This window comes from Macaca thibetana, chromosome 9 (genome assembly GCF_024542745.1).
Source record: "Macaca thibetana thibetana isolate TM-01 chromosome 9, ASM2454274v1, whole genome shotgun sequence".
NCBI lineage: Eukaryota > Metazoa > Chordata > Mammalia > Primates > Cercopithecidae > Macaca > Macaca thibetana.
In genome coordinates this window covers 74,285,521-74,300,455 of record NC_065586.1, presented here as the reverse complement: position 1 = coordinate 74,300,455, position 14,935 = coordinate 74,285,521, and the positions used below count along the sequence as shown (strand labels likewise).

At 37.1% G+C, this 14,935-nt stretch overlaps 1 pseudogene; it reads left to right on the top strand.

Annotated features, from left to right (window-relative positions):
- The first annotated feature begins 13,877 nt into the window (after positions 1-13,877).
- On the top strand, positions 13,878-14,618 carry LOC126962167 (acyl-protein thioesterase 1-like; annotated as a pseudogene).
- Positions 14,619-14,935: the final 317 nt, after the last annotated feature.

The following is a 14,935-nucleotide window of genomic DNA, read 5'->3' as shown; positions in this document are numbered from 1 at the left end:
CAGGATGGTGTCAAATTGACTGATCTAAGATTAAATTGCCTTAACGAGGCATATTTGCGAAAAAAAAAAAATCAAAGTAACTTTTTGTACCCAAATGATCAAATATATTCTATTTCTCAAGTTTACTATATTTTACACAAAGTTGTCAAACTTCTTAACCTCACACATGCTCATATTGTAATAACAAAAGCCAACTTGGGATATTAACAATTATTTTTATTCATATGTGTATATACTACAGAGTATAATATAATTGTTGCATACTCTCAGAGCTTATGATACATATCTGAGAAGACTTGTTTTATTTTTATGTTTTGAGACAGGGTCTTGCTCTATCACCCAGGCTGGAATGCAGTGGAGTGGCACCATCATAGCTCACTGCAGCCTCCTAGGCTCAAGCCTGGGCAAGTGATCCCCTCATTTCAACCCCGTGTATAGCTAGCACTATAAGTATACGCCATCAGGTCCAGCTATTTTTTAAAAATTTTTTGTAGAGGTAGTCTCTTGCTGGTCTCAGTTTGGCCTCCATCCTCCCAGCTAGGCCTCCCAAAGTGTTGGGATTACATGTGTGAGCCACTGCCCCCAGACGGAGAAGATTTATTTTGTATATGCCTAGAAGAGCTGAGTACTTTTAGAGCTAGATTCTGTGTATTAACGCATCTACTCCCACACAAAGGCAATGGAATAGAAGGCAACTGGGGCAAGAAGAAAAAGGTGCTAAGAAAGTCATCACACAAAACCCAGCAAGAGAATTAGTAAACTAAATACCACTGGGCCTACAATATAGCCACAAAAAACTAAATAGGATAGGCAAATTGCATTTTGCTTGAAGTTCCAACAATTGACCTTTTCAAATCTATCTCCCCAATTCCTTCCCTGAAATCTTCATTTCCATTGTTTGTAGTAGCTTCATTTCTGAACCCTAAGCAGCTTTTCATAGATCAGGTATTTAAAATGTCAAACAATATTTAAAACAGCAAACATTTAACATAAAATATACAATCTGTAGAATGACATCAGGAATTACAGTGTCTTGAATCACAATCCCAGAATGACTTGCCCTGCTTTAAGCAAAAAGTATATGGAATCAGAAAGCAGAGGCATCATTGTCTCCCTAATCTTATCCAGTTAATCATTTTACAGTCTCCCTCATCCCCTTCAGTAAATTAGGAGATTCTTCCACATGTCTGTCTGGCGTAAATCTATCTTGCTATAAATTTACATCAATTTCTTTTATTCAGCTTTAATTTTAGGTAGAGTATGGCTTCTCATCATTTTATAACACATTTTTGGTAGGTGAATGCTATGAATTAAATAGTCCGTGAATTTTAGAGCTGCAAAGTCCTTAGACAGCGAATCCTCTACATTTTATAGATGAGGAGCCTAAGGCCCAAACGTACCAATTGACTTACCTAGGATCAAAAAGTTAGTAACTGGTGGAGGTTGGGTTTAGATTCAGACCTCTTTAGCTTTAATACCTTCCTACTATTTTGCACTAATTTTTTTAGCAAGATGAATAAACCCTTGTGATGCTTAATTTTATGCATCAACTTAACTGGGCCACTGGATGCCCAGATATTTGGTCACAAATTGTTCTGGATGATTTTATGAAGATGTTTTTGGATGAGATTAATATTTATATTGGTAGATTTTAACATTAATTTAGAGTAACATTTTAATCAGTAGAGTAAGCACATTACGATTATATAACGTGGTTGGCCTCATCCAGTTGAAGGCCTGAATACAACAAAAATTCAGATCCTCCCCACTGTAAGAAATGTTTTCCCCACAGACTGCCCTCAGACAACTGTAAACACCAGCTCTTTTTGCCTGATGGCCTTCAAACTGGAATATCAGTTCTGTGTGTGTCCCATACCAATGGCCCACTCTGCAGATGTTGAACTTAACAGCCTTTGTAATTGTACCAATACCTTCATAAATACACCAATACCTTATCATTAATCTCATTATGTGTGTGTATGCGTGTGTGTTATTTTTCTGGAGAATCCTGACTAATCCTCTTCCCCTAAATGTTTCAGAATGGATATATTTCCCTACAAAATTCTCAACTTCATGCCTCTCTTATCTTTTTACATTTTTTAAATTTCTCATATTACAAAGTTTCAAATTAGGCAGAAGTATCTTGTGTCAGACTGAACCTTGTATGCTAACTTGGATTGGCTTGACTGCCCCTGCTTTTGGGGCAACATCTGCCTTCTGAACCACACCATCACTGCTGCTATCACGAAGGTCTTTGAGATGGAACGTGTGAGTTAAATTCTTGGGCCTCCATGGCCCTTATGTTCCTCATGCCAAATGACTCCTGTGCCTCAAGACTCAAATGCCAAAGTGGTTTCCTAAGCTGTCAAGGGGTCTGATGGCACAATGCAAAGTGTAGGGGAGTTCGATCCCTGCAGAGTGAAGCTTGACCAGTGGAAAGTAGGTAACAGGAGCAAGCCAGATGGACACTTCTGCCCTCCTTTCCCATTTCCATGGGCTACATTCAGGTGCATGTCCTCCAAGCCCTTCTGGAGAAATCCTTCATGCTAAGTGAGCATGCCTCCTAAATGACCAGCCATTTCTTTTCATGGCTCATTGGGACTCGGTAGCCAGCATGGAAACATCATATCACATAGCTTCGCATCTTTCTATGACTTACTTCCTTCTTCCTCACCTCAGCATCCCCAGGCTTATACCTCCTAAATAAAGTTTCAGCACTTTAATCCTTGCCTTAGTCTCTGCTTTCTAATGGATCAAGAAAAAGATACTTTTCCCAAGTTAGGATTGAGGATTGTTCATTAATAGATTGGTTTGGGAGGCAAAGAATGGCTAAATTTATCTAACAATTGGTGATTTTAAAACTCAAAATAGAAATTGTATATTTTATGAAGCCAGATGATGTACTGCTAAAATACTAAGGGAATAGAGCATACCAATTATATCAAATTCCTGACTTGCCTGTAATTGAAATTTTTTACTCCAAAACCAATTGAAAACCTTTTTAATTTATGAGTCCAGGTTTATGAATTTATACAGAGAACACACTGCATATTAACTACTTAGTATCGAAAAATTTTTCCATGTTTTGAGCAACATTTCCAACATTAATTATGATTGTATAATACCAAACACAAAGATGTTAGGGGACACTGAGTGGTGACCATCGTGAGAGTGCTTGAGATTCCTTTAACCAAACAAATCTGTGCTATTTCCTCTCTTAAAGTGACAAGTTGAGGATTATAGTCTGATAAGCCCAATCTAACTAACGTTTTCCTGTTATGAACTGAATGAATGTTCATATCCCTCCAAAATGTGTATGTTAAATCCTTAATCACCAAAGTGATGGCATTTGGAGGCAGAACCTTTGTAAGTAATTAGGTTTAGATGAAGTCTTGAGGGTGTGTCCTCATGATAAAAGTAGTGGTCCTATAAGAAGAGACCAGAATGCTAGCTCTCTTTTCCCATCATGTGAGGACACAGCAAGAAATAAGTCACTTGCAAGCTGGGAAAAGGGCCTTTACTAGAAACGAATCAACCACTATCTTCATCTTGGACTTCCCAGCCTCCAGAACTGTGAGAAATAAATGTCTGTGTTTAAGCCACCCAGTGTATGATATTTTGTTATAGCAAACCTCACAGACTAGTATATTAATATTCATAACTTACCTAGATTGAACCTTGATGCTTGTTTCTCATTAAACTAGTCTTTGCAAAACAATCAGTTAGTGGACAGAGTGGGAATGAGAAAGGCAGATGATCGATGAAGAGTTAAGAGTAAAGTCGAAATGCAATAATTCTGTCTGAAATCTTCTCTAAATACAAACCACTAAAGAAATAAACTTTCTTTAAAACTCAAAATTGCTGATGTTGACCTTGGCCTCTCCAAATACCTTAGGACGTCAGAGCTGAATGCTCTGGACTGAATCCCATGGAAACAGCATTTAATAGCTTCATCCAAAGTCACAGTTAGGGCATACTCTGGTCAGCAAAAGGAACAAAAATATCATCTGCAGTTTCTTAATTATATTTGCCCCAAGAGTTAATTTAAATTTGTTTAGTTTATTATGCAGAGGGAAAAAAACATTATCGAAAAATCCCAGTTTTTCATAAAGCCAGAGATCACAGAAGTCAAACCACAGATTCAGCCACTTACATCACCAGCAATAGAGATTCTATAATTAGAGATTAGCCAGCTGCAATCATTTCTGCTGCTTTAGACAGCTGGATCAAGCTGATTTCACTGAGTTGTGTCAAGCTAAAATGTCTCCTTTTTTTCCTGTTTAAAAGAAATCAGCAAAATAGTGTGACTCAGACACCCAGAGAACCTCTTTCTCCCACCCGAACCTCTAACAAAATATTTTTTGTACCTATACATTTATTTCTAGTCTCATACCTTTCTCGGATTAAAAAAAAAAAAAAAAAAAAAAAAAAAGAACCACGCTTCCATTACCATGTCACTGCTGGTGAGATGCCTAGAAAAATCTTTTATCTTAACTTCAAATTGATGGCATTAGGAATGGTTTCTCTGAACTAAGTCCTATATTCAATCCTACCTAAAAAGAACCACTCCATTTATTTTCTCACTCCCAACAGATGGTTGAGAACCCTTAAAATTAATAACTATGGCAAGAGCAGTAACAATGATGACATAAATACTTTTATTACTAATGGAAAAGTAAGCATTCTGGGCCAGATTTTCTTTCCTCTTAATTGTAGTTCACTGGGGAATTCCCATGTAGCCTGAACTCTGTGCCTCAAAATCCTTTCTTCCATTAACAACTGGAGCTGTTGGTACTGTTTTGGCCATTGTTCTCACCATTGTTCTGTCCTTGTTGTGAGATGGGAAGCTGGCTTTACATTTTAAGTTGGATGACAAGGCTAAGGGAATAGCAGTAAATTATTACTTGATACTTTTTTTTTTTTTTCCTGAGATGGCATTAAAACACTAAAAAGCTGACACAATTTGGCAGTTTCCCTATTTTGAAATTATTAGAACCAAGGTTTATAGGAAATCCCAACTCCACTCTAAGGGAATTCAGGATATTTGCTAGAAATATATTCTTTCATTTCATATTATACTGTTAACCAGCTCTACCAAATTATTGATAAAATTATTAGATAAAATTATATCTTTTATTAGATTATTAAAATTATATATAATTATTAACCAGTTCCACCAAAAATTGAGCAGAAGTTAGAGAAATATACTTTGACCCCAGAGAAATCATGGGAAAAATATTATTCTAACCTAATTTATTCAAATAATTAACACAAAAAACAAACATGTGACCTTTGAGGACCACACAGTTGACATGAGTTGGCCTATTTTTTTATGACTCCTTCATAGAAGAGCAAACGTTTTAATTTTCTAGTCAGCGTGACTTTATGCTTCCTCTTCCACAAATTCAGTATCTCACTTTGGCTGCCAGGATTACATATATTTCCTAATTTATATGACACTGAATTTAATATTAGAGTTGGAGGCATGTTCATCATCATATAGGTTAGTGCTTCTCAAACTTTGTCAAAGCCAGGAATTCCTTTAATTAATTTTCTCCATGACCTTTTCATTTTGCAAGACTTTGTCAATCCAACAATATATCTTTATTAAATAATTTACTTTTTCAGTTTTTAATTAATGAAAGTCACATCTATTGGCACTCAAGGCAGGAGAAAAAGTTAGCTCTATTTAAATGATGTGAACTAAGAATGGGAGAAGGAGAATTTTCCAAGTTGCTGGACTGACATATACACATCCACGACAAATCCCAGACTAAATTTCCTCATTTCTTACAAAATATTTTTTTATTTGCCCTAGCCTGGATTTACCCATTATTCCTTCTTTCTTCTCCAAGCATGCTTTCTCTGGCCTTTGCATATGTTTTCCCCCTAGTTGAGAAGAAACGCTCCTCATTCATTGCATGCACAAGTTATTCAAGTGCCACTGTGTGTGGGTGCATGTGTGTGTGTGTGATCTCCCATGACTCCCACATCCACCACGATCACCGGTCAGAATTAACTTCTTCCTTATTTTGCTCCCTCTGTAAGTTGTACTGTGGTCATGAGATTGTGCTCACACATCTGTTTCCCATACCAGACTGTGTGCTCCTTGAGATCAATTTCTATGTCTTACTTATATTTTATTCCTAGGGCTTTGCACAGTACCTAACACACAATAGGATACTCACTAATATTTTATTTAATGAGTAAATGAATGAATAAGTGAAAGTATAACTATGTCAATCTAGTGCTATTACTTACAAAGATAAATTTTTCACAAGATTCTAAGCCAGTATAGATTTGGCAAGGTGTAAAAGATGAGCAAAATGCTACAACATGTAAATATATTTCCTGAAATCAAACAGATATTGGATTTGATGCTTCTGTGGTTTAAGAGTGCACTGACATTTGTTTTCTATGCTCTACCCACCATTTTTTCCACTTAACAAAATCTTTTGCTTCTTAGTCAACAAAGGTAATAGGTCACATTTTGCTTTTCACGTACATTATTCCATTTGATACTCACACCAACCTTGAAAAGTAGGTATTATTATCGACTTCGCTTTCTAGGTCTAGAAACTAAGGCTCACAGAGGTTAAACTTTGCACAAGGTCACAGAGTTAGTAGATGTAGTATGGAGTCTGACCTCACATCTGCTCTCTCCACAGACTGCAACACATACTCCATGCACCAGCTCCTTGATTATTATTGCCATAAGATCATAGGACTGGGTAAGGTGAGAGGACACAGTGTAAGAGCTGGACCATAGTAACTCATTTACTCAGATGTGAAATGCATACCACCAGGCTTGATTTTTATAGGATGACTTCCATAAACAAACAAAATGCATAAATAATCTAAATTTAATTACATGGGGGAAAATACAAATACACACTGAGATTAAAATATACCAGAAGATTAAATATAGTACAGCAATAGATAATGTTAGTTTTAACTTTCTTCTTACAATTTTATATATTTTCTATATTTTTGCAACAAATATGTCTATATACTCAGTATAGTATCTTATTTGAATAAAAATAAGATATAAAATTAGATAAATGGTTAGCTCTATGGAATAGTTTAGAAGCAAACTCAGTGTCTAAGAATTTAGCACAAAAGCTCACCTGCTTATGAACTTTCAATTTAAAAATCCAGATAAAGAAAAAGAACTCTTATCTTTGCCTGCCACGAACAGATGGTAATACCTTTGCTGGTCCCTTTGGACTTAAGAACAAATGGACTTACACACTATCTTCAGGACGAATCTATTTGTAAGTGGAGGAGTCCCCACACCTAGTAAAAGAAGTGCTACAAATAAATGGGAAGTTCTTTTTAAAGAGTACTGATTTTTTTATTAATCACACCATTAAGAGTAATAGCAAAAACCAAAATTACTGTTGCTCCAAACTAATATAATAGCAAAAATTTGTAATTCACCTACAAATAAGTAATAATGAGATAGAAATCAATATTATATATGCTCCATCTATTATGAATTATTTTATAGCCATTAATTATATTTTCAATGAATTCTAATGACTTTGGGAAATTATCTAGCTCTCATGTTATTTTGAAAAGCTAGGATGCAGAATTGTATATATGCATAATCTCAACTACATAATTGTATATAGAAAAGAAACTCATAGCTAATAGGATTTATGTATAGGAGAGTTATGGAGTAAATTTTAATTTATATCACTATTTCCTTTATATTCTATAAGTTTTTCAATGAGTATTTATTAAAAGGAAAAATAAAAATCTTTCTTTCTCCTTCTCTCTGTCACCCCTAACCCCACATGTACACATATAGTCCTGAAGAGAGAAATCCAAGGTTTGAATCAAAACAGACTTAAAACAGGAATGAACAACATGCTGATAATCAATCAACCCTAGAGTGAGTCAAATTAAATTATTCTGCTATAAACATTCAAAATCCAACCTTGGTATTTACCTGCACAAAGGATTCAGAGCCCAGAGCTTAGAGCTAGATGGCAGATAGAAGACTGCCATCACCCCAGGCCAACAGAAATGCTTACCCATCTCACATATAGTCTTGTCTTTTTTTTTCTCACAAGCAACTGCTCTTATTAGGGTGCAGATTTCTCCAAACAGTAATATTTGGAGCTCTTGTGCAGCAAGAAAAAAAAAAAGACAGTGAAAAAGTTATCTTGAAATTCATGGTAAAAGCAGGATTGGAACTGATGAATCACAATTATTTATGGTTCCTACTTTACCAAGCACTTTGTACATACATTGGCTGACAACAACAATGTGAGATATGTAGGACACACATTATTTACTTTTACTTCACAAATGCCCTTACTTTTGCAGAGCACTCACATTGCTTCTAAGTGGTAGGGCCTGACTTGAAATCTAGCGTCTAAATCCAATCCTATGCTCCTTTCACTGAAGTTATTCCTCATAAACAGTCTTACAGCCTCCAACTAGAAATATATTTATCTTATTCACCTTTAAAAAAAAGACACTGTATCATGTACAACATCTCCAGGAGTCTTAAAAAATTATAACAGTGTTATGGAATTGCTGCTAATACTAAGCACCAATGTAGAACGTTGATACTATTCTGAAGCACAATTTTGAGAAAGCAGATATATAGGAGAGTGAATGGGCTGCATATCCTTTAGGCAATCTGCTTCTTACCAAATGTCTCTGAGGAATTTCTCCTTCTCTCTCCGTGTTATTTCTGCTTCTCTGGGAATTTTAGCTTCATTCTCTCAGACTGGCTTCTTGGGCCCTGCTTGAGTCCTCACCACTGGCAACTCTTAAAATGACATCTTCAACTTCCCCTGTGCCCTCTTCCTTTTTGTCTCAATTTGAAAAATCTTCAAGAGGGACTCTGATTGGCTCAGTTTGAGTCAGGGCCACACTGTAGTCAGGGTAAGAGGGCATTATACAATGAAATGAACACAAGAAAACCTTGGCTGGAGGAAGGAATGTGTATTAGTCAGCTCAGGCTGACACAAAATACCACAGACTGGGTGGTTTGAACAGAAATTTCTCACATTTCGAAGGCTAGCAGTCCCCAGTTCAGTGTCTTGGGAGAGTTCTCCTCCTGGCCTGCAGATGGTCACTTCCTTGCTGTGTCCTCACATAGCCTTTCCTTGTTGCGTGTGTGGAGAGAGAGACAGAGTGAGCAAGCTCTCTTGTACCTCTTCTTAGAAGGACACTAATCCTATTAGATCAGGAGTGACCTTTATGACCTCATCTAACCTTAATTACTTCCTTAGAGCCCTCATCTCTGAATACAGCTACACCGGAGATTAAGGCTTCAACATACGAACTTGGTGGCTGGGGACACAAACATTCAGTCCATAACAGGGTGGGTCAGTGATTTTCTAAGGAAGACAATTTCTGCTACCAGAAAAGGGGAGCAGGGCTTGAATAGCAAAGCGATAAATGGCCTAAGTACTTGCTGTCAAACCCTGGGCTATAGTTACTCAAAATTTCTTGTTAGATCTGGAAATGTAGATTTTTAACAACCAACAGAGATGCAGTAGGGCTAATATTCTCTTATGAAAGACATGGAGACTGACAAGAATGCATCACTCTTGCCTCTGAGATGAAAGAAGACCTTTGCACCAGCAGGGGGCTCCTCAAGAGGTTGTTTGGATTCTTATTCAGTACACACATGAAAAAGTAGGTTGAGCCTCTGCTCCATACCACCAATTATAGCGAAAATAGTTTTATACTGGAAAACCTGTAAAGCATCAGATGCCCACCAGTGCCATTAAAAATATAACTGTCAGGAAAGCCAGAGAATATTTAAACTGTGCACTCTGATCTACCCTCCAAAATCGATCCATTGCAAAATATGATATGACATAATTGGTAAATTAAAACTTGCCATGTAGAAGTATTGGTTACAACATAATTAAATGCTAGGGCAAATCTCATTCTTCCTGAAGAGTATCTTTGATATTAAAATGTTGTTTGTATGTGTGTGGCAGGGTCTTGCTCTGTCTCTAAGGCTGGAGGGCAGTGGCACAATCATAGCTCACTGTAACCTCAAACTCTTGGGTCTAAGAGATCCTCCTGCCTCAGCCTCCCAAGTAGCGAGTACTACAAGCATGGATCACCACACCCAGCTAATTTTTAATTTTTTTGTAGAGACTGGGTCCCACTATGTTGCCCAGGCTGGTCTCAAACTCCTGGCCTCAAGCAATCCTCCCACCTCAGCCTCCCAAAGCACTGGCATTATAACGTGAGCCACTGTGCCCAGTCTTAATATTAAAATATTTGATCTGAATCTCTTCTTTTTTGGCAGTAATTACAGGCCTGGTTTGGTTATCTATCAAGGGCTCTGTTGATTCATGATAATAAAATCATGACATCTTCATATAAAAAAGGTTTATTCCTCTACATGCTATGGAAAGGAGGTGCATCTCTATCTCATCCAAAATAGCTTCAAATCAGGGAGCTTTGAATTAAAAGGAAAATGGACAGAACACACTCCTGAGATGAAAATTGCTATGTGATTAATCAAAAGAACATAACGATCAACTCTCACACTTGCAATCATTTTAAGTCTGTACATGCATCAGAAACAAAGAGTTTATTTTAAGCTCATCAACTGAGCCCACAACTGATATCTGTGCCTAGAATCAAAGGCTGAGGAAAAGTGGACAAAAGCACTGAGCTTGCTTCAGTTTGTCCTGAAAGCATTCTCCTCCAGGTGATGATGAGTAAAATAGCATTTATTTGCTCTTTAATTTGGCTCCCAGCCCCCAAAACCCAGAGTTGCAATCAAGAAAGCAGCACATATTTTACATGAATAAGGTAAAATAAATGTGTAATAATAAGGTAACAGATATTTCTTTTTAAAGAATAAAGGATGTCCTTTCAATCAATGAAACATTTTTACTTTACAGCTTGAGTAATATGTATGTTCTTTATAAAGAAAAAAAAAATGTACAGAGTTCTCTTGGGTGTGAGTTATATACAAGCTCACTCTGCATCCATGGTTTAATACTAAGCTGTATAGGCTATTACAGTCTTCCTGGACTTAATCCCTCAAAATGTTCATAGTGATGGAGGAAGCACTTCTATCTTGTGTGTTTGTGTTTGTGTGTGTGCATGCGCACGTGCACATGTGTGCATGTGCATATTACATAGCATAGCTTACTCCAAATAAATTCTCAAAATATTCCCACTGAATCTTCAGTCTTTCTATTCTTTACTATTCCCCATCTGGTTGAATAATCCAAAAGTCATAACCAATTCTCAAATATTTTATTTGAAAACCTGCATCCTGGTGGTTGGTCCCCCATCCTGTTTTTATCTGACTCTACTATTTCTTGGCATTTCAGTATAAATTTCCAATTTAATATCCCAACCCAAGGACATTAACACAATTGCCAGTATAGGTGCTGAGCTGTCTTGGAAATGCTTGGTTTTCAGGATGTCATTCAGATAATCCAGACAGTGCTTCTATTGAAGGTTTGTTTAATTTTATTTTTAAAAATTTTTAACTTAAATCAATACAAAATACTCAAAATTCTCACAGAAAATATATGGACTTTATAGATTATGTTTCTGGACACAGTTTGAAAAACAGTGAAATAACCACATTCTGGATCTGGCCAAATGGTATTCTGCCATTACTTTGATAAAGGTGAATTCATTGGAAAGAAATCTTCCTAAGATGTTTTATCTGGATTGTAAGATTTTCTGTTTGTTTGCTTGTTTGGTCAGCTGTGCAATGAAAGAGCTGATTAGCATCTTGAGATACTCTGTGTTTGGAGTGTTGAGTTTGATTTCTAAAACTAAAAAGTCTGAACCCCTCCTGCCAAGTAGCCATCAAGATCTTAGCTTCACACATCTGATACCAGCTTCTCATAGGCTGCCCTTATGGCCAAATATTTTATCCAAACTCAGTTTTTCCTACATCAATTTATTAAACCTGAGGGTTTTTATAAGGTGATAAGGAATTTATAATAATATTTAAATTTGACTTAGCAAAAGGTTTGGATAGTCTTTTCATGTTCTCATTTTCCCCTCTAAACTGGCCAAGGTTTATTTTGAAGCAGGCACTTGGATGAGTACCATATTTGCATGACACAATGAAGATAGACCTATTTTAAGCGCAGATCATTGACAGAAAAGGAAGGGATAAGCTTTCCATTGAGGCATCTGGAGCTAAGTTTTAAACAGGCTTTTGCTAGCAATAGGTCACAAGAGAGTTTTAAAGATTTGGTTCACCCCACTTCTCTCAGCTCCCTAAGTTCGCAGTCTGGGTATGGGTAACGGACTGTGGGCCGGCATGGCTACGTGTTAAAATGTGTTTATTTTTCCATGGGGTAAAAATAATCATACCGAGGATGGTGATTAGTAGGGAGGCTAACTTGGTACAAACATGGTGCTGACACCAAAATTAGACATGCAGGTCTCCAGAGTTGTATAAGTCCAGGAGGTTTTATTTACATTGTGTATCCGCTGTGTGGATGACACAACCTGGAAGCTTCTATAATGTAGTCACCAGGGAGTGAAGTAATCTGGAATATTTTCCTAAGTCACTATATACACCACCATCATCTCAGTTCATAGGTGCCTTTTGTGAGAAATTTTTTATTTAAAGAATGTTTTATAGCTAATCAATTTTCTTCTTCACTTTCATTCTGGATGGGGCCTATGAGACCACTTCTATGCCCCAAATTCAGGTCCCCAGAGACCTGAATAACTCCACTGTAATAAATGCATAATCAATACACGTTAAATACTCTTAGGAAATCATAAGAAAGAAATTGACAGTACAGTAGAAAGACGGGCAATGATATTTCTAAGAGGAGCTCTGCAAAGACAGGATTGACCAAGAGGAGAGGAAAGCTTCCCCTCATTATTTCTAGCACAGGTCCCCCCTGTGGCTACCGCATTTATAATCACACTTCTTGTCAGTCATGACATAAAATTAATTAAGGAAAAATACGTGATTGATTTTTCATAATTAAGGAAGAATAGGAGATTAGAAATAAAGTAACATTAAAACACTGAGAATAAGGGGGAAAGAAAGAGTAAAGTACAAACTGAAATGGGAGAATAAAAATCCCGGTGAAGACAAGAGATTAACAGTTGAAAATAATAAGAGAAAATACATGATGTTTAGAATAAAGTATGAAACGCCAGTGGTCAATGAGATTAAAAAATAAAATCCTGAAAGCAAAAGAGATAAAGGATGAAAAATCCATGAAACAAAATTTTAGGCAAAAATCCATATAAATGTAAGAGATTAAGGATTAACAGCAGGAATTAGGACATACAAAGGTAAAAGTAGAAAATATAGTATATGAAAAAGGAGTATTAAGGAAAATTATGTTTAAAGGCCTAAATATGAAAACTTTAGAGAAATCATGGAATAGAAATGTCAGGGCGTGAGGGTGGAGCCCAGTGGAGGGTGATATGGCATAGTCAATAGCTCTTGGGCTGAGCCTCTTGCCCTTCTTAAGGGGCTTCCTTTTAAGTGGGGTGGTCTTTACAGGTGAGGCACCAAGGATATGGAGAACAATCTTATGAACTTAGGTCCCTTGAGTCTCCCTAAAGAATAAAACAGAAAACCCTATAGTTAACTGGCCTCCCAACACTTACAAGGCAAGCCCTAGAGAAAAGTTAGGATTCTTTCTCCCGAAAGACAAAGGCAGACGGAGAAGTGATTAAATCCTATAAAATCAGAAGCCGTAGAGAAGGGATGAATATGGATTTATTTTTAAATCCAAATATTTTATACTATGCATGAGAAAGAGTCAAATTTAAGACAATTGATAAGAAAGCATTGTTGGAGCGTGCGCCTGGTGGGGCCGGCCGGGACTCGCCGCTCGCACGCCCGCTCTTTCTTTCGCTTGCGCTGTGAGCTGAGCCGGTGTATGTGTGGCAGTAACACGTCAACCCCGCTGCCCGCCATCGCGCCCGCCGCCCGGAAGGTCACCGCTGCGGTGATTTTCCTGCATGGATTGGGAGATACTGGGCCTGTTAGGCCTGTTACATTAAATATGAACATGGCTATGCCTTCATGGTTTGATATTATTGGGCTTTCACCAGATTCACAGGAGGATGAATCTGGGATTAAACAGGCAGCAGAAAATATAAAAGCTTTGATTGATCAAGAAGTGAAGAATGGCATTCCTTCTGACAGAATTATTTTGGGAGGGTTTTCTCAGGGAGGAACTTTGTCTTTATATACTGCCCTTACCATGCAGCAGAAACTGGCAGGTGTCACTGCACTCAATTGCTGGCTTCCACTTCGGGCTTCCTTTCCACAGGGTCCTATCGGTGGTGCTAATAGAGATATTTCTATTCTCCAGTGCCACGGGGATTTGACCCTTTAGTTCCCCTGATGTTTGGTTCTCTTACGGTTGAAAAACTAAAAACGTTGGTGAATCCAGCCAATGTGACCTTTAAAACCTATGAAGGTATGAGGCACAGTTCATGTCAACAGGAAATGATGGATGTCAAGCAATTCATTGATAAACTCCTACCTCCAATTGATTGATGTCACTAAGAGGCCTTGTGTAGAAGTACACCAGCATCATTGTATTAGAGTATAAACCTTTTCCCATGCCCAGTCTTCAAATTTCTAATGTTTTACAGTGTTAAAATATTTTGCAAATACATGCCAATGACACAGATCAAACAATGTCTCCTCATGAGGAATTTATGATCTTTTAAGTTTCTATACATGCATTCTTATAAGAAGATCCAGGATCTACTATATTAAAATAATGACGCAGGTAGCTTCTTTTTTCTCAAATGTAAGTCAGCAAAATAATACAGTACTGCCACCAGATTTTTTATTACATCATTTGAAAATTATCAGTATGCTGCATGAAAACTTATTCAGGTGTAAATGAGCAGTTAAGATATAAACAATTTATGCATGCTGTGACTTAGTCTATGGATTTATTCCAAAATTGCTTAGCCACCA